The sequence below is a fragment of the Mycteria americana genome, chromosome 4, assembly GCF_035582795.1.
Source record: "Mycteria americana isolate JAX WOST 10 ecotype Jacksonville Zoo and Gardens chromosome 4, USCA_MyAme_1.0, whole genome shotgun sequence".
NCBI classification, from domain to species: domain Eukaryota; kingdom Metazoa; phylum Chordata; class Aves; order Ciconiiformes; family Ciconiidae; genus Mycteria; species Mycteria americana.
Window position 1 is genome coordinate 54,007,054 of NC_134368.1, and position 20,996 is coordinate 54,028,049.

At 37.2% G+C, this 20,996-nt stretch overlaps 1 protein-coding gene across 2 annotated transcripts in view; it reads left to right on the forward strand.

The window, feature by feature from the left end:
- GRID2 (glutamate ionotropic receptor delta type subunit 2) overlaps positions 1-20,996 on the forward strand; it is a 735,317-nt gene that overhangs the window by 527,191 nt on the left and 187,130 nt on the right. The window lies entirely within an intron of this gene.

The window sequence follows — 20,996 nt, forward strand, 5'->3', positions numbered from 1 at the left end:
TCAAACAAGAGACTATTTTTACTGATATTTTTAAAACTTTTCTTGCGTTCCATGTTAATAGAAAAGTGTTTGATGGCAGATAACGTGTTGTCATGTATCATTAAGAGGACTAAGAAGCGGGAGAAAAGTCTTGAACTTCTGGATATCCATCTATTTTATTATTGCAAAGAGGCCTTGCAGTAGATCTCATTGATCAAGGTGGTGTTTGTAATGCAGAATGTGTTAAGCTGCTTGTCGACTGTCCCAAAAGACCAGTGAAAGCTGTTGTTTTGTAATCCTTGCAACCCATTTCCAAAATAGCAAATTTTACATTGAAATACGTTTAGAGTACCCCGATTGACACTTGATACTTATGGTCAAAGTGGGATGCTGCAACTGTTAGGTGATTAAAATTCATAGGTACAGAAAGAGAAAACCTGTTGTAACATAGACAAAATTTCTGTAATCTCTTGTCTTCATGAAATAAGTACACAAAGTTCTTAGTAGAAATTAACTTTTACAGAATAGGTGTAATGTTATATATTCGGCTGCCAGACACAGTCCAAATACTTGGACTTAGATTGTTTGAGGAAATGACATCTTGAGCAAAATTACTTTTCCTTGGTATTTCAGTTTTGCTAGTCTGTAAAAATAAATTTAAGTCCTGTGTAAGGAATGATGGAAGCAGGTCTCTATTTGCAATGCATATCCTTAACTTTGGACAACTGCCCATCTGGGATGGCAAAAGTAGCAAAAATCATATGGTACCTCTTAGGAAAATAAAAGACTAACAGGCTTTTCCAGGAGCAACTCTCCTTCAAAGATAGACCTCCTGAAAGATGATACCAAGATCTCTTCATTTAGTGTATCAGATTACACTGGTTTTTATACGTGAGGAACCTGAAGTGATTGTCAGAAAGCAAATGACAGAGAAAGTTATCTTAATATATGTAAACTGGTTCCATGTGTCAGTGTCACTATATGATGAAGTACATCATTTGTCTGCATACCTTCTGCAGTAACAGATAAGTGCTCTGAAAGAAGGGAGAGATAAATAAGAAGTTAAAAGTGTCTCTAAACTCCTGAAATTTCTCCTCCGCTTTTCATTGGAATTGTTATTCCATTCCTGCTGTTTCATCTGTTGTCAATACCTTAATGTACACACATGCCTATAGCTATGTCACCTTGAGCAGAGATCCTGACAGATGCTTTGGAAACTAAACAGAACTGGATCTTGTTGATATTTGGAGCCGTGCTTTGCAAAGTCTTTAGGCGACCAGAATGTTGCATGAGTCCTTATTCCCTCACCTATAAATTCAGTCTGTTTCAACATATTTTGACTTGAATGATTTTACATGCTGTGCGTCAAGGAGCTGTTTATTCTTTAGAGCAACCAGCTAGTCCTTCTTAAGACAAATCTGTATCTCTTCATTTAATTTAATTCATTGACTTTGGCTGTTTTTTTACTTCAGGCCTTGTCTGGGTGAATGCCTGAGTGAAGCGCTAAATTGTGTTCTTCCATTTCACAAAAAGATAGAAGAAAGAGTGAGACCCACAAAAAGGTCTTGGAAATATAGAAGTACAAAAAGACTCCCTAGCTTTTCTAACTCTCTTATGATGGTATAATTTAGATTTACAGTGTAAATTTAAACTATGGTGCAGTTTACTTTCAAAGAAGAGATTAATGGGCATGTAAGGGCACACGTAAGTTGCGCAAAACAGTGAGATTGTACAAACAGGCTTTTTGAACCTTCCTTGTTTACCCTTTATCACAGTTCAAGGACAAAGAGACATTCACTGTCTTGGAAAGGAAATAGATTTGAAGTTGGTCAAAGAGAATAGAGTTTTGCACACAATATAATTAGACCATGAAACTCAGTGTCACAAGACCCTGTTCAGGAGAAAAGCAAAGTTAAAAAGAAAGCTACTGAAAGTATGTAATTTTTTATTTTGCCAATTAAAATTAAATATAGAGATTATAAGAAAATTTTCCTGTTGAAGGTTGCACTATAAATGTCTGTCCTTAGAGTTTTGTGATGCCCTGCAGCTGGTTAAAAAGAAGAAAGTGTCCAGAGCAGAACAGATTTAATCTGTTCCAATTTTTTTTCTAAGCAGCATTCATTGATCCAGAAAAAGCTTTAGAAAGAGTCCTGGTGTAGAGAAAGGAATTTTCGTTAGAAAGAAATTTGTGTGTATATTGTGAGAATGTGATAATTGTTCCTGGAAGAGTCTTTAAAAAAAAATTCAAAATAATTCCAATTAAATGTTGTATTTTTTACACTAAATTGAATAGTAAGAGGATTTAAAATAAATATGGTATTTATAATCAATGTCACAAAGTTAAAAAAACAAAGTTAAAAAAGCTGGAGATCCTAAAACATTTACAACAGAGATAGAGAAGAAAATAAAATTTTAAGGGGAAAATGCCATATGTTGGTTTTACTCTTGACAAAAGTTCACATATTTTGTCTTTGATTAGGTTTTACTTTACAGTGTATGAGTCACTAGGGTTGGAAGCAAATCACAATAATTACAGGAGTCAGGTATATTTTTGTTAGCTACACTAATTAAAGTGCACTTCAGATTTTCATGTATTTAGTGGTCTGACTACAGAACTACCTAACCATTTTTATTTCTCAACTCTAGTGGAAGCAGCTGCAATTAGCAGACTGACTGAAATTTCTAAACAAATGCATCTTCCCTAATTAACATGTTTCCAAGTACTTTTATGGGCGATAATGAAGGGTGAAATCATGACAAAAGCCCCACTGAAGTCATTGGGACAAGAAGTTCACACCAAGTGAAGTGTGTAAAGAATTTTTTTTTTTTTCCTGAGGAACAATCAATTGATTTTAATTAAACCAAGTAAAATTTTAAAATGCACTCGAATTTCTCAAGAGTCCAAATTCTGCTTGAAGTCAGTTCTGTTTGGGTTCAGGAGTAATTTGCTTACTTCTGAAAAGTTCACTTATATTCCCAGGTTAATATTCCTAGGACTCAAAAAAGCAAACAATTTAGGAAACACCAGGAATTCACTTTGTGTTTGGTTTTATTGGCCAAATTAAGCCATGTATCTAGCAGAAACTGTCTGCAAGTCCTCTCCTTCAACTTTCATGGGCTACTGTCATACCTGTAAAGCAGTGGCAGCATTCATGTGGAAGTTCATTGTGTTGGGGTCCTCCATCTAGTGACAAGTTAGCAAATTCAGGAGTGGGATTTGCCTGAAATGCGAATTTTGTACTGTTATGTCTGTAAATGCATCACCTTGCAGACCACAGATTGCTTAGGCTATATGTGTTGCCAGAGTTGGCTACTTGGAGTAATACAGTCAGATCGCTGCCACATAATGATTTTATTGACACCAGTGGTGTTACCATCCCAAAGGAACTGCAGAAAACCTCTTACTTTTACACATCATGCTGTGGCTTGCATTTGCACAGATATAGTTATATTCAGTGGGAGACACGGGTGTATTTCTGACATTTCTCTGTTGCATTTGTCTGTTGGTATTTGACATTTGAGTATGTATTCTTTGACATTTAAATTTCAGTGCAATACTTTTATCTATACTGCTGAAATAAAAGCTGCCATTCCTCTGAATAACCATCCAACAAACAAATGAACAAAAGGGAGCTGATAGCTCAGAGGAATACTGTCTTATATCTTAGTGGTGTAGAAAACAGCACTGCAGAAATAAAGTGGTTCTCATGTGTCTTCCAGTGCTCCATGTAATTCAGAATGGGCTTATCCTCAAAGGCCCTGTACTACACCTTCTGAAATTTAGAGGACTTTCTTCCCACACTGGTTTTCTTACCATGTGTGGACACTTGGAGATCGTGGTGCACTTTGCTCTGCCTCCATATCCCTGTTAGCATACACCCACCTCCTGTGCATTTCTCTTCTCTTCTGAGGATGGTTTCAGTTATTTCCTCCCAGTGGGGGAATGAGATGACACACCAGGCTCTCTCATCTCTTCCTCTCCGCACCAGGATGTCCATGTCAAGGCTTTCTTTGCATTCAGGACACCTAGGGGTGCCTCAGAGCAAGGATAGAGCCATGGGCATGCAGGAAAACAGATACCCTGGGTGGGGCACCAGGGTAACCCAGGATGCTTCAAGCCCTCCGCATTTGTCCAGTAGGATTGTAGGGCTCTGTCCTAAATGATTTTAATGTGATGACCTTAAGGAGGAAATGTTACCTATTTTAATCTGAGGGATATCTGTAGCGCAAAGCACTTCACATGAATGTGGCTGAAGGCCTTCGGCCATAATGCCTGACAGATGTGTTGTTCCTCTCTCCTTCTGCCAGTGCGAATGGCAGGACTTTCCCTGTGGAGTCAATGCATGCAGGTTTTTATTTCACAGATTATTAAGGGTTATGTGGAACATTCTATAGTTGTGTTATTTGTTCAGAGATGGGCAAATTGTATTACATTTTTTGTTTTTGTTCTAGTAAAAGAATTGCTACTTCCACTTCATCTGAAAACAGTTGTTGATTACAATAGTGGCATTGCTTTGTTATCTGGTATATATTTTTTTCTTATATTTGCATCACAAAGCAACATAAATTCCAAGTGTATATTTTGATCTTGAGGAAGTTGCCATCTCTTCTTATAAAGTTGAAACTTATTTTTTGCATCTTTTATCTCTTATTCCCTTTTGCTTCATTAGGTGAAAAGAGAAGTTATACAGCTCTGCTGACACTTATTAACTAACACTATTTAGTAACCAAGAGCGGAAAAAAGTATTTTCTTCTTGGTTAGCTTCTTGGTTAGCTACTTGAGGTAAATGATGGGTTCACCTGCTCCCTTTGTGATCATGATCAAAGGTAGAGCTCTGTAATGTGATTTTAAAAAATCTATATATATCAGCACTTGGTACTTTAAGCTGTGATCTGTTTCAGCTGTTTCTAAAGCCTGACATGCAATTTATGATGTGACTGAAAGATATACTTGCAATTTACAGAGACATGGTGTATTTTCTAGTGAGTTGAAAAGAAATGTTGCTGTGTCTGTCTGCTTTGCCTCTAGTGTTGTAGAAAAGATGGACCTGGCACAGTACTAACATGGCACTCTCTCTAAAGCAACTTTAAATACATAAGCAGCCTGCTAGAAATGAAATAAACTACGTAGTACTAAAGGTAAAGAGGTAATTAAATACCTTGGTGAACTGGGACCTGCTGTTCTAGTTCAGCACAGTACTTAAATCTGCTGTAAACCTGCTGAAGACTACCATTTCCTTCCTTTATTTAGTGCTATGCAATAGATGAAAATACAGTGACTGATTCTTTACTTTCTGCTAGCTTCTGCAAATCTTTTGTGAAATTTCAGTGAAATTTAATTTGGCTGGAAGGTGTTGGGAATTTGCATGGTATCACAATGAAACTAGTGTTAATAGAGAACTGTGATTTACTTGAACGTGCATTTCTGTTTAGCTTAAAAGTCAAAGTAAATGCATATTTGAGCCTAATGGAAAATGGAAAAAATGCCTCTCTCCATAATTGTATTCCTGAATTTTAAAAAATTTAAAAGTTTTAAAAAAATTTCCCCTCTTTGCTTTTGAATAAAGCATTTTCTTTTAAAATCTGGGACTGCAGAGAGAGAGACAGACTGACTCAAAGTAATCAATAGTGTACCATTTGGAGAATTAATCAGGTTTTGGACTCTCTGAATCAGATGAGGGAGGAGGGAGAAATCTAAATCTCGGTGTTGGACTGTCCAGGTGCCTGCCCTGACCCCAGGCTGTTTGTCTGGATGAGTGAGTATTTCAGTGTTCATAACAAGTGCAAAGTAAAGAAGCCAGAGATGGATTTGGTGGCTTGGTGGATGCTGCCTCAGGAATATGGAAGACCAAGGTTCAAGTCCTTCTTCTAGTGATCATTAATAAATGCAGAGCAGAGCTGCTACTACAGGCAGTGTTATGAGCAACCTGTTGCCCGTGAATTATTCACTTGTGGAGCAGGACATCCACCAGGAATACATGAGAGCCAGGATCAGGTTTATGAGCAAAATCACCCAGAACACAAACTCTCAAACTCCAAACTAATGCCTACAAAACCAAGGCAAACATAGTGCAATAGAGACATATTATCCCACCTATTTCTCCTTAGAAGCAGCACAGTCAATTGTGTCTGCTGAGCTCCAGTGTGCTCAGGCATTTGAACATAGCGGGACCTGTTGTAAAACAGAAAGGTGATTTTAGACTGCAAGACAAGCAGATGACCAGATTTCCCAGTCTAGAATAATAAGGTTAAGTGCCTGGGTTAAAATTCAACTCAAATAATTAAGATACAGGTTTATTCAGTTTTCAGCATGCAGGTGGATGGCTTTTAGCAGTGACATTTATAGGGCTAGAGGAGTGGGATCTGAACCCCCCCAAAAATCTTTCAAGCCTCTGAGTAACTGCAGCACTCTGGAATGAAGAGGGGTTTGCTCCTGCATTGGGAACAGTGAGGAAAAAGGGAAAACACAGGGTGGCAGCAGGGGAGAGTGCAATGGGACCCTGGGGAGAAACATTGATGTCAAACAGAAATTCCCCTTAGGATCTTGGTGCTCTGTAGTATTTCTCTTGGCAGTTTTGGCAGGGATGAGTCCGTCTTTCTTTTGCTCAGAATTTCCATTCTTGTCAAAACTGATACAAATGATCTTACTGAAAACTGCTTTCAGTGGATTGGGAACTGCCTGTTTTGACTGATTGCTTTCATTAGAAAGAGACAAATCTTTTTATGCACTTTAAATTATATATTTTCATGGGTTTTATTCATTTTTGTTCATCGGGATAAGAAGTTACATTTTATCCATCTCCTGCCGAAAATGCAGTTGTCTTGACAGCAAAGAACAGGAGAAATATTTTCAACTTTTAAAGTTGTGTTTTTAATTTGTTTAATATCTTGTTATGACAATGGAAACTTGAGAAAGATCAGTCAAAAAATAATAATAAAAAAAGCTAGGAATTGTATCAGTAACTTCTGTTTTCTGTTGATGCTCTTAGGCAAGTGCCTAACCACAGAGGCTCCTGTGTGATTATTCTGTGCTTCAAAATGGGCATGAGAGCAAAGAATGGTACAGAACTTCATTCATTTATTTTTTGCAGCAGGGATTTTTTTTGTCTTGAAAAATTTTGAATAGCAGAAATAGCATGGTGGCTTTTTAATAACTACTGTGGGAAAGAGAATTTGGATTTGAATGTTGGTCAGATTAATGTAGCATGTGAAACTTGATTCATATCTGTTAGATATTTTTCCTTCATTTTTGGGTGCCTCTCTTCCTCTCTAACTGCTTGCAGTTGGCCACAGGTCAACCAGGCCAAGGGATTATATCACTTTCGTTTTTCCAAATTCAATATTTGCAATTAGTAACCCTTTACAGTTTTCAGTAGGACTGGTTGGGCCACTTTTTAAATACCTTTACTATGATTATGTGGCTTTTTCTTCTGTTTGAGTAGCTATGAAAGCCTTCTGGTGAATGTGGATACGCAGAACTGGCTGGCAAGATGTGGTGAATTTTTATCCTCAAATACTTCAGCTGAGCAAATAGCTTTGTAACTCACTACAGAGATCTGAAGTGCTTGAGAACTTTGAAGTGCCTCAAAACTGACATTTTGAATAATATCAGAAGGAACTGTATATGGTTTAAGAATGGACTTAATGCTTTATTGACCTCTCAGGAAGTAATGCTTCTATGCGATTTTGGAAACCCCATTACGGACTTCTCTTCACCTTTAAGGGAGCACTCAGTGGGTGCTGCTTCAAGAATGTGTTTCATCATCCTTGAAATTAATAGGATAAAACACTTAGCTCAACTTGGAATTACTTGTTTTAAGGTGGGGATTCTCAATGAATTATAGGTACCTTTCAGAATTAAAGTTTTCAAAAGTTTTCAATGCTTGCCTTTTGTTCTTTAGAGTTGGTTTGTTTTCCATCAAAGCTATCATCTGATGAAAATTGCTTCATTTCACAAATACTTGTAACTGGAACAAATATACATTTTCCAGCAGTAGGAAGAAGTAATAAGTGCGTTTAACCCTCCATTAATCCAAAAGAAGGGGGTGTTGTAGCTAATTTATCATGTGAAGAGGGAGATAATAATTATATCTTCAGTAAGTTAAATATTTCCATCCAAATTTGGATGTAAATTGTGTATCCTAGTCAAAAATTAATAGTAATTGGAAAAACACGTAAACAGACAGGAGAAAGGGATGATAAAAATTTGAGCTGCTTCTTTTAACAGGAGGCACGAAGAGATGGTAGTAGGAAGTGGGTCATTTAGCTTTAGCTTTTGAGGGTGGTGAAGAGTATTGTTCAGATCTCAGAATTAAGAGTTCAGTGCACAGCCTTGGGAAGGATGATACGACTAAGGGTTATAACACAGATCTTAGTCCATAATATGTGGAAGTAGGTCTACACAGATTTCACAAGATTTGATACATTGCTTTTTTCTTCAAGAATCACAAGCCAACACTGACAAGATCAGATGGCCTGCTATGTCCTGCCAACCATATCTCCCCGTGATAATGAATCACAGAATTGTAGAACAGCCCAGGTTGGACTTCAAAAATCATCTGGTCCAACCTTTTAATAAATTGTTTCTAATTTGCACCTTTTGTGAGGGACTTCTTGAAGGCTGTGTTGTCTTGTAGGCTGATGAATGTCAGATGAGCCCCTATGGTACATCTGAAAGGCCTGGAAGGCTAATATTGATCAAAACTTTGATGGTACAAGTTTTAAAGCAGGCAGAACTGTCTTCTTTCGCACTAAGACCTCTTTGTTCCTAGCTAGCCTATTAGCAGGAAAATATGAAAATGGACCTTATTAGACACTGAATATTTATGTACAGCAGAGATGAAAGCAAGCTGGTTTGGGTTTTGTTTAGAGTTTTTTGGGGGGGGGGGTTGAGGTTTGTTTTTTTTTTTGTGGAAAGACTGTATTTCATTGAGCATGATGCTGAATGATATTTTGTTGACAGCAGTAGGCAATATTTTCCTGCAGTGGCGTAAGCGGCCCTGATAAGCCCAATGACCTTTGCCTCTGTGACCATAGAGTATTCAGTGTCACTTTCTACTAAAGCAGGGAGAACCCAAACCCACATTTTTAATCTCTTTAGTCCTCCTTCCACAAGCTGTGGGATCTAGAGGAGCTAGCCAAGTCATAAGCTGATTGGGAAACTGGTAATTGAACTCAGTGAAAATGCAGGGGCTGTGGATATATCTACCGTCTATATATATCTATATATATCTATATCTATGTAATATCTACCTCCCTCAGTCTCCACCGCCATGGGAGTAGATTTACAGTGTGTAGGAATGTGAAAACATCCGTGAAGCTGCTAAAGGCTCCCAAATTCATCAGAAGAACATAGGCATCTATAGGCAAGTGTCAGAAAGAGTTACGTCAGCAAAGAGTCAAGGGTCAGCTGAACCCTTGGTGAGAGAAGAGTGGTGCCCACGGGGCAGAACAGCCTGAGTTGATGGAGAGTCCCACGTTTGGGTTGGAACAGAAAATGCATGTGTATACAGTGGTTAGCTAAAGAGAAAGAGGAGAAATGATGCGTCGAACCGTGGAAATTGCTTTCTGCTGTTGTTAGCACAACACAGCTGAAAGTACAGTAAATCTTTGTTTGTTGTGGTGTTTTGTAAGACAGATAAGAAACTAATAGAGATATTTGAGAAGACAAAGAGAAGCGTCCGTATGATTTCAACTTGGATGCTGTATCATTGTTTATAATGTAGTTTCCAGCTAAATTACTCAGCTTATGTATTTCAAAATATGGCAGAGTTTACTATGCATAAATCATCATTTATAAAGTAAAAGTTTTCAATTACTTTTTCTTATCTGCCAAAAGAACTTCAGAAGTAGAAGTGATATTTCCTTTCATTTCAATATTGCATTTATGGCAATGCTGAGATATGTTTCCCATAAAGTGGTTAAAGCTGTATCCTGCAATTAAAAGAATCTTAAAAGTGATTTCCAGAGATAAAAAGTTACTTCTGTGTAGTTGGTAAGGGCCACATCCTTGCACCTTTTGAGTTCTTTACAAATGATAAAGATGAGGATGATGAAGCTTTCGATGACTTCATAATATTTATAGTTCTTTCATAGTGTTGAAAGATTTTTTTATGATTCAGCCTTAAAATTACAGTGCTCAGATTTTTGCCTGTTCTAAAGTTATGATAAAATGCCTTAATCAGAGGGTAAGTTACAATAAAAATTAATAATAAATACTCTTGTCATGGTGTATTCCTGCTTTAAAATGCACAGCAGAAGTAATAGAAAAAGTAATATGTATTAAGTCTCAAATACTTTAGATTTCCCTCTCAGTAAACAGAATTAATTTAATTTGATAGAACCTCTTTTTCTGAAAACTAAAGCTTTTCAGGAAATTGTAAGCACTAACAAGGCTTTGAAACTCTTTAAGCTAGAAGTAAATGGGGGGAAATACTTTGTTTTAAGGAATTTCGTTAGGTGTTTCTGGCACCTTTGGTAGATGTCTGTTAGAAAATAGTCTCATCCTTACTTCCAATCCCACTTCTCTCCATTTCTCAAAACCTGTGAAACTTATTATGGCAGTTTCTATCTCAAGTATAGGAGTGGGTAGAATATTTTTCATTTGTAAACAGAAAAGGATAGGATGGAATAAATTGCAGAAGGGCTTCTATTGAAATTTGAGCTCAAATTAACTTCAATTTTGGTCCTATATGTAAAACATTTTATGACTGTGTTTAGAAAAATGTAGCATAATGTATCAAAACTGGTATGTTTGATTTAAAAAAAATAAATTGAAGTTGATAACATTTGGATTGAAACTAATAACTTACTAGTTATAAGTAATAACTTTAACATATTTCCAGACAGCAGAAACTTATATTGAGAATAAAGTGCATGATATGCTACAGGAAATGCTGTGTCTCTTAAACCCCTGGAAATAAAGCCGCTTGTTTTTTTATGGACTTATCTAAGATTTCTATCTAAGAGAGATGGATAAAGAAGCCAAAGCAAAACCAGAGATTAGGAGCCAAGCCATGGCTAGAGGAAGAAATAAGGATTGTTTTGCTATGGCTGGGCCATTTGCTGTTTCACAAGTGATCCCCGTGTTATTGCAGATATTGCTAGAGTTCTCTCTTCTCTGTTACTGCCACACGCTGCTCTCCTGTGCTAATCATGCTACCCTTTATGTCTATTATCTTTGGCAATTTTGTGTGATTCCAATTCATTTACCTGCTGCTTTGCGTCTTTGTATTTCTTCCATCTCATCTGTGCTTCCTCATTGCATCCTTTGAAGCGCAGATCTAGTCTCATCTTTGCCGCATTTTCCTGATCCATGCTGAACCAGGCTGCTTCTGCACCTTATCTAGTCATAAAGCTAATAGCTTTTTTTTAAAATGCATTTTTATAATAATTAATTTACTTATAGCTCATAAAAATCTGATTTAAAGTTTGCATTCTAATGGAGTGCCTTAATAATGAGCCATCGGTGTTTAATATGAATATTTTCATGCAATGTGCAGTTTGTATATACCTCTACTGATTTTGCATAATAACTTGAATGCTATTAAAAAAATAGAATTATATTTTAAAGCCTTGATACTGGTGTTTTGCATCAGTTTGGCTCTAGAATGTTTCAATACTCTAAATTTATTAGTATTCTGAATTAGTACTCAGGTACTCTTAGCTCTCTGAGTTTAACTACTGTTAAAATATGTGATTTCCCCATTGAATGTGCATGTCTGAGATCTCATTAGTCAGTTTATTTTAAGCTGTATATTATATTACTTGAGACAAATATTTGACATAAACATACGAAGTGAGAAGATAAATATTTTAGTTAGGATCTAGTTAAATAGCATATATCCATGATTAAACCACACTTATCACTCACTGGAACAGTGTCAATTAATGCAATTTTGTTAAAATATTTATGAACTTCTTGAAGGGAGTATCAGTCCCACTCATGCCACAGAGGTTAAACAGTTTTATAAACTCTTTTTCCTTGTATCCATTCCTGTCTGCTTTAAGAGTTATCTTCATCTTCCTACTCACCTTTGCTTTGCAGCAACTACCTGGCCTTGCAATCCCTGAACCAGCCATCCTGCCAGGCCTGCTGCTAGGTGTATGTTTCTTGCTGCTTCATTCATTTTTTTTCCTCAAATTACAAGTTCTGCTTCTGACATTGGAGACTGCATAAGCCTGCTTTGTCTTGCAAAGCGCGTCACAAGTAATGTTGCATTAGCAAAGAATAACGTCTGAGAATTTCCATGCTTTGCTGCAGGGATGTAGGCAATGACATAAAATGCATGAAAAGGTCATTTGCATGCTGGAAAAACCTGCTCAGGAAAGGTTACAGGAGGGGTAGTCCAAGCTTTGAATTAGAGAGGTGGTCTAGTTCACTATCAGAACAGTTTTGTTCACACAGTGGATTTTAGCTAGTGATGGGGGTCGGTGGGTGTAATTCCACAGAGTTTATTCCAGAATGGGGCTACAACCTGGCAAATGAAGTGCTACATGGATGGATTTTTATGTTATCTTTGTAACAGTCTGTTGCAGAGGAAGGAACAGATAAGGTGGACTTTCTGTTCTACAATGGTAATGATATATGGAAATATTTTATCCAGAAGCCCAGTCTACAGTACTTGGATAGTCAACATGTCTGGTTGCTAGCAGAACGATTTTAAAGTACAGCCTTTTGGTCAGTGGAGACTAAGGTAAATTGTATTTCTCCAATATTTTGTGACCTACTTGTTCACAAATTACTTTTTCAAATATGTTTGAAAGACTAGAATAATTCACAGCTAGTTTCGTCTACAGTAAGGTTATAATGAGTCTCCCGATACGCTTGATTCTGGACAGTTAAATTGATTTCTCTGTTTGGCCTTGGGGCTTGTTGTACGCTGAACAGCATCTGAAAGTTACTGTCCTCTCTCGCTACTAACTGTACTGCTGAAGACCTTACACCCTGCTTGCTTTTAGCTTTGCCACTTATTGTGTCTGCAGGAAAGCAAACATGACAAGACCAGCTAAGTGATGGATATCTTCCCACATGAGAATACAATCTTTATGTCGCTTTGTGACTGTAGGCCACCAACAGATTGCATTAAATAGGGATTGATGCACTGAATACAAATGTTTTTAACATGCCTACATATTGAAGCATTTCTGTTCAGTCCAACAGGGAGTGAATTTCACATCAAACTGATTTCATGGCAAAGATTTTCATGCTGCTTTTACAATTTGGGGGGGATGAGGACACCCATGATAGGAAACTTTAATAAGAAATTCTGATCTTCTTTTTCTGATAGTGTACTGCATTCCCATTCGTTTAATGTGTTCAGTATGTGGCATCATACCCCACATTTATTACAAATCGATTCCCCTGAATTCTTTTTGGTTCCAGTTGTATATTCCTCTAAGTTTTATTAGGCTCTTTTCCAAGAGCTTTGTAACATCCAAATTGTCAGTCAGTCCATTAGTCATTAGAAGCTGCTTTCTAGTTTGTTGTGCCACTTTAGCATATTGAGGCAAATAAATTCTGCAAGAGAAAATGAAGACATCAATAAAGAAAACACAGAATGTTATGATACCTTGTTAAATAAATGTTTTTCCTCATCACTATTTTATTTTGTATTTTCTTATTCATTCCATTTGCCTTAGAAAGAGACGAAGAGCCCACATATGTGTCTGATTTAGTTAAATCCATTTTTAAAAAAAAGGACTTAAAACCTCTAAACCTTCAAAGACCATTGATAAAATGAAGTGGAAGTGTATTTCTTTCTCTCTCTCTTTTTCTATTTCTTTTCTTTTTAAACACTTTTACCATATCTTTTGAAAGGTACCTTGACAAGTGCAAATATAATCATATATAATCATGTGCCAGATTGGCCAGGTTCTATCATCAGTGTGATCTCTCTTAAATCCTGCTGAACATAAACCCCCAAATCTTTCTGTAGAAGACAAAATATTTTCCTGTGGATTACAGCTATCCATCAAAAGGTTACACGTTTAATTGTTGGTTATTATCTTAGCTCGGCAAAACAGTAATCGTCACTTGGGTGTGAAAAAGAGAAAGGTGCTGGCTTTTGCCAGCTGTATTTTTTGAACTGTGGGGATAGCAGTAGACTCAGAATTGCAAGAGGCCATTGACTTGAAGATGTTGCAGTCCTTTGGAGACCAAAAATAACAGACTCATGACAGGTATTTTAATGAAAGATTTTGGAGTAGGACAATTTAAACTTTTCAACCTAAAAGTATTGAGATAACCTTAGGCGAAAAAATGGATATACTGACTTCTTCAAAAAAAATCAATCATCCTGAACAGCATAGCACGGCTGCTTACCTGTAACAAGGTCATTAAGAGTTGCGAACAAAAGCAGCCCTCTAACTTGCCGTTTTGGGTTTTGAAAGAAGAGAAAGTATGGGATAGAGCTAAGCAGTAAAGCCCGCACATTCTGGAGAAGTCAGCTAAAACTGAAAATAAAACTTACACACTGCTATGAACCTGGCTGTAGAAGGCAGGTGTTTCTTAATATTCTGCTTTGAAAAACCTCTTTGAAATAGAAAAAAAAGTAAAACCTTGTTTCATAAGGACTCATCGTTTTGTCCATAATCTCTATTTTTTCCAGTTCCCAACACAACAGCACGCTTACTCAAGGGTGGGAGGATGTTAGTTAAAAATAATACAGCATCAGTTGAATGCTCCACAGAATTTAAAATTAAATGTCTGCAGAGATTATTTGCTATCATGCTTGCTATAAAGGTATATGGCTCTTGTGTGGGATCTTCTAATAATTTGAGATATTTCACTGCCCTCTCTTGGTGAGAGTTAAAACTGGTCTCTTTTTTCACAAACGTTAACCCAAGAGCAAAAAGGATTTTTCCTTTCGCGCAAGTGTTATTTGCTAGGAAATCATAGTAAGTTGGATATTGTGGATCAGTAAGTATCCATGAAGTTGTGATGGTTGTACTGTTTATTTCAGCTTGAAGTTTGTGAGTGAGCTCAGTGGTTTGATCTATGATGTGTGGACATATGCGTATAGGATTATCTATTTATATATTCAACCTTATACAAACATCATGACAATACATCCTTTTCCATAATTGTATAGAAATATTTTTAAAACACCTTAAACAAAGTCTGTGTGTCTTGTGAGCAGTGAAAAAGCTAATGACATTTTAATTGCTTGCTGGAATAATGAGCTAGACACTATTTTATTAAAAACTATCAATTTTAGACAGCTAATTCAGGTCCATATGTTAACTAGTAATCTCCCTCTAAAACATGTAGAGGGAGGTGCTGCCCTAGAAGGCAGTTCAAAACTTTGTAAGGTATCTGGAGATATTAGCTAGCTAATTTCACAGTTTAGTTTCAAAGCCTATAAATATCTTTCCTCTTCCAAATCTCTGTGAAAAGAAGATCAAGTTTTGCAAGCTCCCAGAGTTACCCCTGAACCAATGCTTCTTGCCTTATATTTGGGAGCACTGAGTAGTCATACATGGAGCCTTAAACCATGACTGATTTCCTAACCACATGCTGTTATGACAGGTTTTGTGAAACACATCACAAAAACATGAGCTTTGACTTCTGTGCCATGATTAAATCTGATTAAATAAAATCAAGGAATGTAGTTAAACTTCAGTCAATTCTGTCTTTTACTTCAAAGTAATCAAGCAAATTCTTCAATGATAGCATTATTGGTTAGAAAGGCTGTGAATTTATACTGCAGGAGGGACTATAATTTAGAAATGCTACAGATTTTGTATATATAGCTTGCAACTCCCAAAGGGATCGTTTTTGATGAAAATTTTGTTTTGCCATATATGTTATGGAGGTCTATGGTCATATATGGAGGTCTATGTTATGGCAATATTCACAAAGGAGTGAATGGGCAAAAATAAACCAACACGTCTTGTCTTTTGCCAATGTTTTTATTTCAAGCCAAAGAAGTAAAAGAAAACAGAAATTTCGTACACGTCCAGAGCCACGTAAGCAGCTCAGTCTATTGTGTTGCTGAAGCACAGGCATGCTGCTTTGTACTGAGAAATGTTAAACATAATTTGCCATTATTGGTAGCATAGCAAAATTATTAATTCATGTTAGATGTTTTTATACAGAGCAATGACTTGTTCTGTACCAAAGGCAAATTCGGCAAGTGCCCCTGTCCCGAGCTGCTTGGTTTGAAAGGACAGAGTAGACATGTCAGTGGTAGAAAGTTCGAGCTACACCAAGATTGCAGCAACTTCCAAGGAAAAGACTGAAAGGGAGGCAAATAATGATGGAAAGACAAGGAGAGCCTGCAGATGCTCACAAAGAGAAGGGATTTGCACGTTTACTGCCTGAAGTCGCTATTACCCTCCAAGTAACTCTTTGTTGCCATACAGGATATCTTCCAAGAAAGGTTTGCTTTTTTCCTGTCTAGCATTCAGTAGGCAGCACCATGACCTGACTTTTCACCAGAGGGTTATTGGGAACTCTGCAGATCATCCAGCCTATTGTTTGCTGTCCTGCTTGTGATCCTGCTTGTGTCCAGCAGCTGCCCTCTCCGAGCATCGAGTGGGGAGCGGGTGGGCTTTTGTGGCATGTGGCAATATCAGCAGGTCTGACTTTATAATGAAAGAAGGTCATTCTTTGTACAAATTCTCTCAGCTGCCCAGTAGTTTAGCCAATCAATCTGTAAGGAGCTTCTGCAAATGTCACCTTGCAAACTGACTACATGGTTTGGCAGGAAATTAGAAGGAGCAAAAACAGTTCAAGAACCAGGTTGAGAGATGGTTATTAATTTTTTTGTCTGTGTCTTTACTGAAAGAGGGAACAATCATATCTCTTTCGACACAGCAGAAAAAGAGGAGTCATGACACGTTTTAAAAATGCAATATATTCGATGCAGCAATCTTGGTACACAGTGTTGTGAAGTGCTTTGGGGCTGCCACATAGTTCCCGGACTTCTTTCTTGTGTAGCTGTTATTTCAAGTCAGTCTTGTGGGATATGTTCTATCCCCTACTGCATTTTTGAAGGAGACAGATTCATGACTAGCTGGTATTCTCTACTGACTATTTCTGTATTAGTAGAAAGGCCAACGTTTTAACTTGGAAATACAAACCTGGCTGGCTGGTGCATTTCTCCACATAGCCCGTGTATGGGATTTGACTAGTCTGGACGATCGCCACTTGAAGGTGAGTTTCAGGCTGAGAAGTGGTGCAAATTAGACACATGAGTGTGGGGCAAGCCCGTAGCAGATCGAGGTGTGTGGCAGGAAGAAGCCCTTCAATAATGTTGTGGAATGGCAATACATGTCTTTTCCTCTTTATTTTTAGTTTCTGATATCACTGGGTGATACAACAGCAAGGATATTCATTTTCCTGTGCCCCTGTCAATGTGGGAACAGAAGAGTTTTGAGGAAGAAACACTGTTTTGGGAGAAGTGTGGAAAGGGAATGAATACGGCTGCTTCCTATGCTGGCTTTCTGTGTTGTTTCTTTTGCTTTTTTTTTGCTGTCCACAGTACATGTGGTCAGTGTGAAATGCCAAAAGCTGGACACAGATATCTCCTCTGCTCCCCTTTACAGTTAGAAGATCACTGTCCAGCTTTTACTATTGAATTCCTAATAAGTTGACAAAATAATCAGGAAGAAACATTTGTTTTTAGCCTTTTGCCACTGCCCTCAGACTTCTCCCCATAATTCAACTAATGAAAAAAATTCCCAATGCAGTGCCTGTTTGTAATTTTAAGACTCAAATAATTTGTTATTTGTATATCTTATTTATATAGAAATAGTTATAATGCCTTTAAATTGCACCCCTCTCTTAGAGCACAGAGCACTAAGAAGACCTGGGATAACTGAGAAAAAATTTTGGCTGAGCTCAGTTTCATTTTAAGTTCATACAGAAGCTCATTAATATGTATGTGCGTATACAAACATATAGGTATGTACATATAGGTACATACATATACATATACATACATACATATACATAGAGCATGCACACAAAGGCTGGTGGCTTACAGTTTTCCTATAAAGCCCTAGGCCACAGAGCTCTCTGTGTGAAAATAGCTTGCCTAGCCTCAAATACAGGATGTTCAGAAATCCTGAATGCCCCAAAGTGAGATGGACTTTTGACTCCCGGTCTTTCTATCTATTTCTAAAGCCCTGAGGCTTTTGCCTCCTGGCGGTCTTACATCTTTTGGAAATCTCTGTTTCAGAGGGTGTCTAAGTTCCTGGGAGGGATCGCTTGCTGCAAGTCTGCAAAGGACTCATGGGTTGCTTATGGACAGTAGCACATATTATTGGAGTCTCTTTGTTTTTATTCCTGTTCTTTCCATTGACCCCTCTTTGAATGGAAAGTCACCCCATCTCCTCTCTTCCCAAGTGCCAATGGTAAATTCAGAGCTTTGCCATCACAGTATTCTTTATAGCAGTAATGAATACATTATGCCTGAGACAGTCGTAGGAAATTGTGCCTGGGGTTTAACTTCTGAGATTAATAGCTTTACAGGGAGCCATTTTACTTCTTGGTTTCTCTTTTCTTCTTAACCTCCAGCACTTTTATCCTTACCTTCTTAACTCTTAATATTTTTGTCATCAGTTTTTTCCTTCTTTTTGCCCCTCCCTAACATGATGATAGATAGACTCAGGGAAGCTATCAAATTGTATTTTCTTCTTGTTCTGCCGAACGACTCACCAGACTTTTATCACTCTAATGTAAGTGTGTAATGAGCCAAGTGACTTGGATGGGGAATTAGAAGAGGGTCACTTGCCATTTATTTTTGGGTTTAGGCTTTGATGGAGCAGTTCATTAGAGCTACCATGAGTCCTGACAACAGATTTATGAGAAGGAGGTTATTTTATTTTATGTTCTTATCTTATGTCATGCTGTGGTCTCTGGTCATGATAGGATATCACTTATTATGGTCATTTCTATCCTGTTTCAGATTTGATTTTTTCTGCCATGTGGTACTCCATAATGTTTACTCTTCAAATTTTGTTCCTGATGTTTGAGCATTAGTGGATTTGTTAGACTGCATGCTCTATCTGTGGCATATTGGACTGATTTTTCTATTGGCTTGAGTTATTCTTTGTGATAGATCCTCTTTGCTGTAAACTGTTTTTATCTTCCTGTAGGCTAGATAGAATTCTTCTTCACACACACAAATACATACATACATATATATACTTTTTGCTGGCATGCTTCATTGTATTTTTTTTCTTCCAACAAGACTAAATTATCTCCAGAAAATTCAGAAAAGCTGCTTGAAAACCCTTAGATATGTTAGACCCCCTTTAACTGTAAATTTTCATTTATGACCCTTTAGGGTACTTTAGAAAAGGTATGGTGGAATATACACTAAATAAAAAAGCCCACATAGCCAAAGTTCCCATTCTTTCTTGTGGTAGGATATTTATATAACAAATCAATAATTAAAAAAGGAAAAAAATGTATATGTTAATCATTAAACTGTAAGATTGTAAGATGAAACAGTACACTGTGTAAAAGCAATTTTAGCTGTGTTTTTAAGTGTGTGTAATGTAAATAAATACATATATGTTAATTTTATTTACATAATTGTTCCTTGGAGAGGGGAAATATCATCCTACACTAAAAGTATACTTGATGAAAACACTAGAAGCATGGAGAGTTGGTTTTTGCTTACTAGGGTTTAGATATCTAAATTTACAAAGTTAATGGGAGCTAAGAGTCCTAAACATCTTGGAAGATGAAAGCATTTAGATTTATATGGCCAATTAAAGATTTAAGTTCCTAAGTTTAGGTGCAGAAGTGATAACATTTAAGGCATTTTTACAACTTTACAGGTGTTTAATCCATTTAACAAAATGTTCAGAACTGTATGGTCAATTAAGTTCCAAGAATGATTTATCCATGTGAATTTTAAGCACTGTATATTAATTTGTGATTTCTTGGTTATTTGTCTGGGTTTTTTTTTTTTTTTTACTATGAAAAAAAGTACCTGCTTAAAAGCAAATGTGCTTTCTGGTAGCAAAGCTATTTCCTGTGAATTTGAGTGTCTAACTTACCATCACCCAACATCTTCAGATGCCTCACCAGATGAAAGCTGGTGTAGTACGTTGGAAAAAACAAAGGGAAACTGTAGCCCCTCATCTCAAAGATCGCATGGAGTGAGTTTTACTCCTTGAGGTAGTAATTAACTTTGCTCTCCCCCTGCATATTTCCTCCAGTGAAGATATACGGTGCACAGAGAGCGTGCGCACTGCAGTCCTGGAAAGCTTTCTGCTCATTTCAGCTGCTTTGGGGATTGTGCTGCTCTTCACGCAGCTCTTCATGATCTAAGGGCCTGGGCACAAGCAGTTCATTCGAAGCATTTGCATTGGACCTGTCTGAAGTGATCTCAGAGGTGCCCCTCCTGACTCCTGTCCCCCACCACACTTACTCAGGCAGGGAAACAAAAGGATGAGGTCAGTTAATCACCATGACCATCTCTCGCAAGGGCTGGTGCAAGCATTTGGTCTGCAGGAGCAGAGCTTGCTGCCCAACAGTATGCCTATATATAGTTTGTGGCCTTTAAAATGTCAGTGAAATACCTTTAAGAAATCAATGTTTTCAGAACGAAATGTGGTTGTTAAGGCAGCAGTATGCTTTTTTTTTTTCTTCCAATTTTAATTCCAAAATCCTGCAAGTTCAATTACATTTTTTTTTTACAGGTTTACAGAGAACAGGGGATAGGGGAAATTAGTTCAACCTATTTTTAAAATCTACATTTAATTCAAGGTCCTGAATTAATGTGGAATGTAAACTGCATTTTAGAAGTTTACTGACTTTTCAACGTAAGCATTTTTTCCTTTGCCGAATATCACTGCTTATCCCCACTCCATTTTGTTACTAAAAACAGTAGGGTTAGGACCATATGTTTTGGAGACACTTAGTGAGGCTGTTGAAGATTTTTCATAGAAAGAAGTATAATTCTAGACACCATGTTGAAATAAATGTGTAAATGTTAAAATTACTACCCACCTACTGTTCTTTGGTGAACAGGGCCTACATGATTATGGCTGAGCAT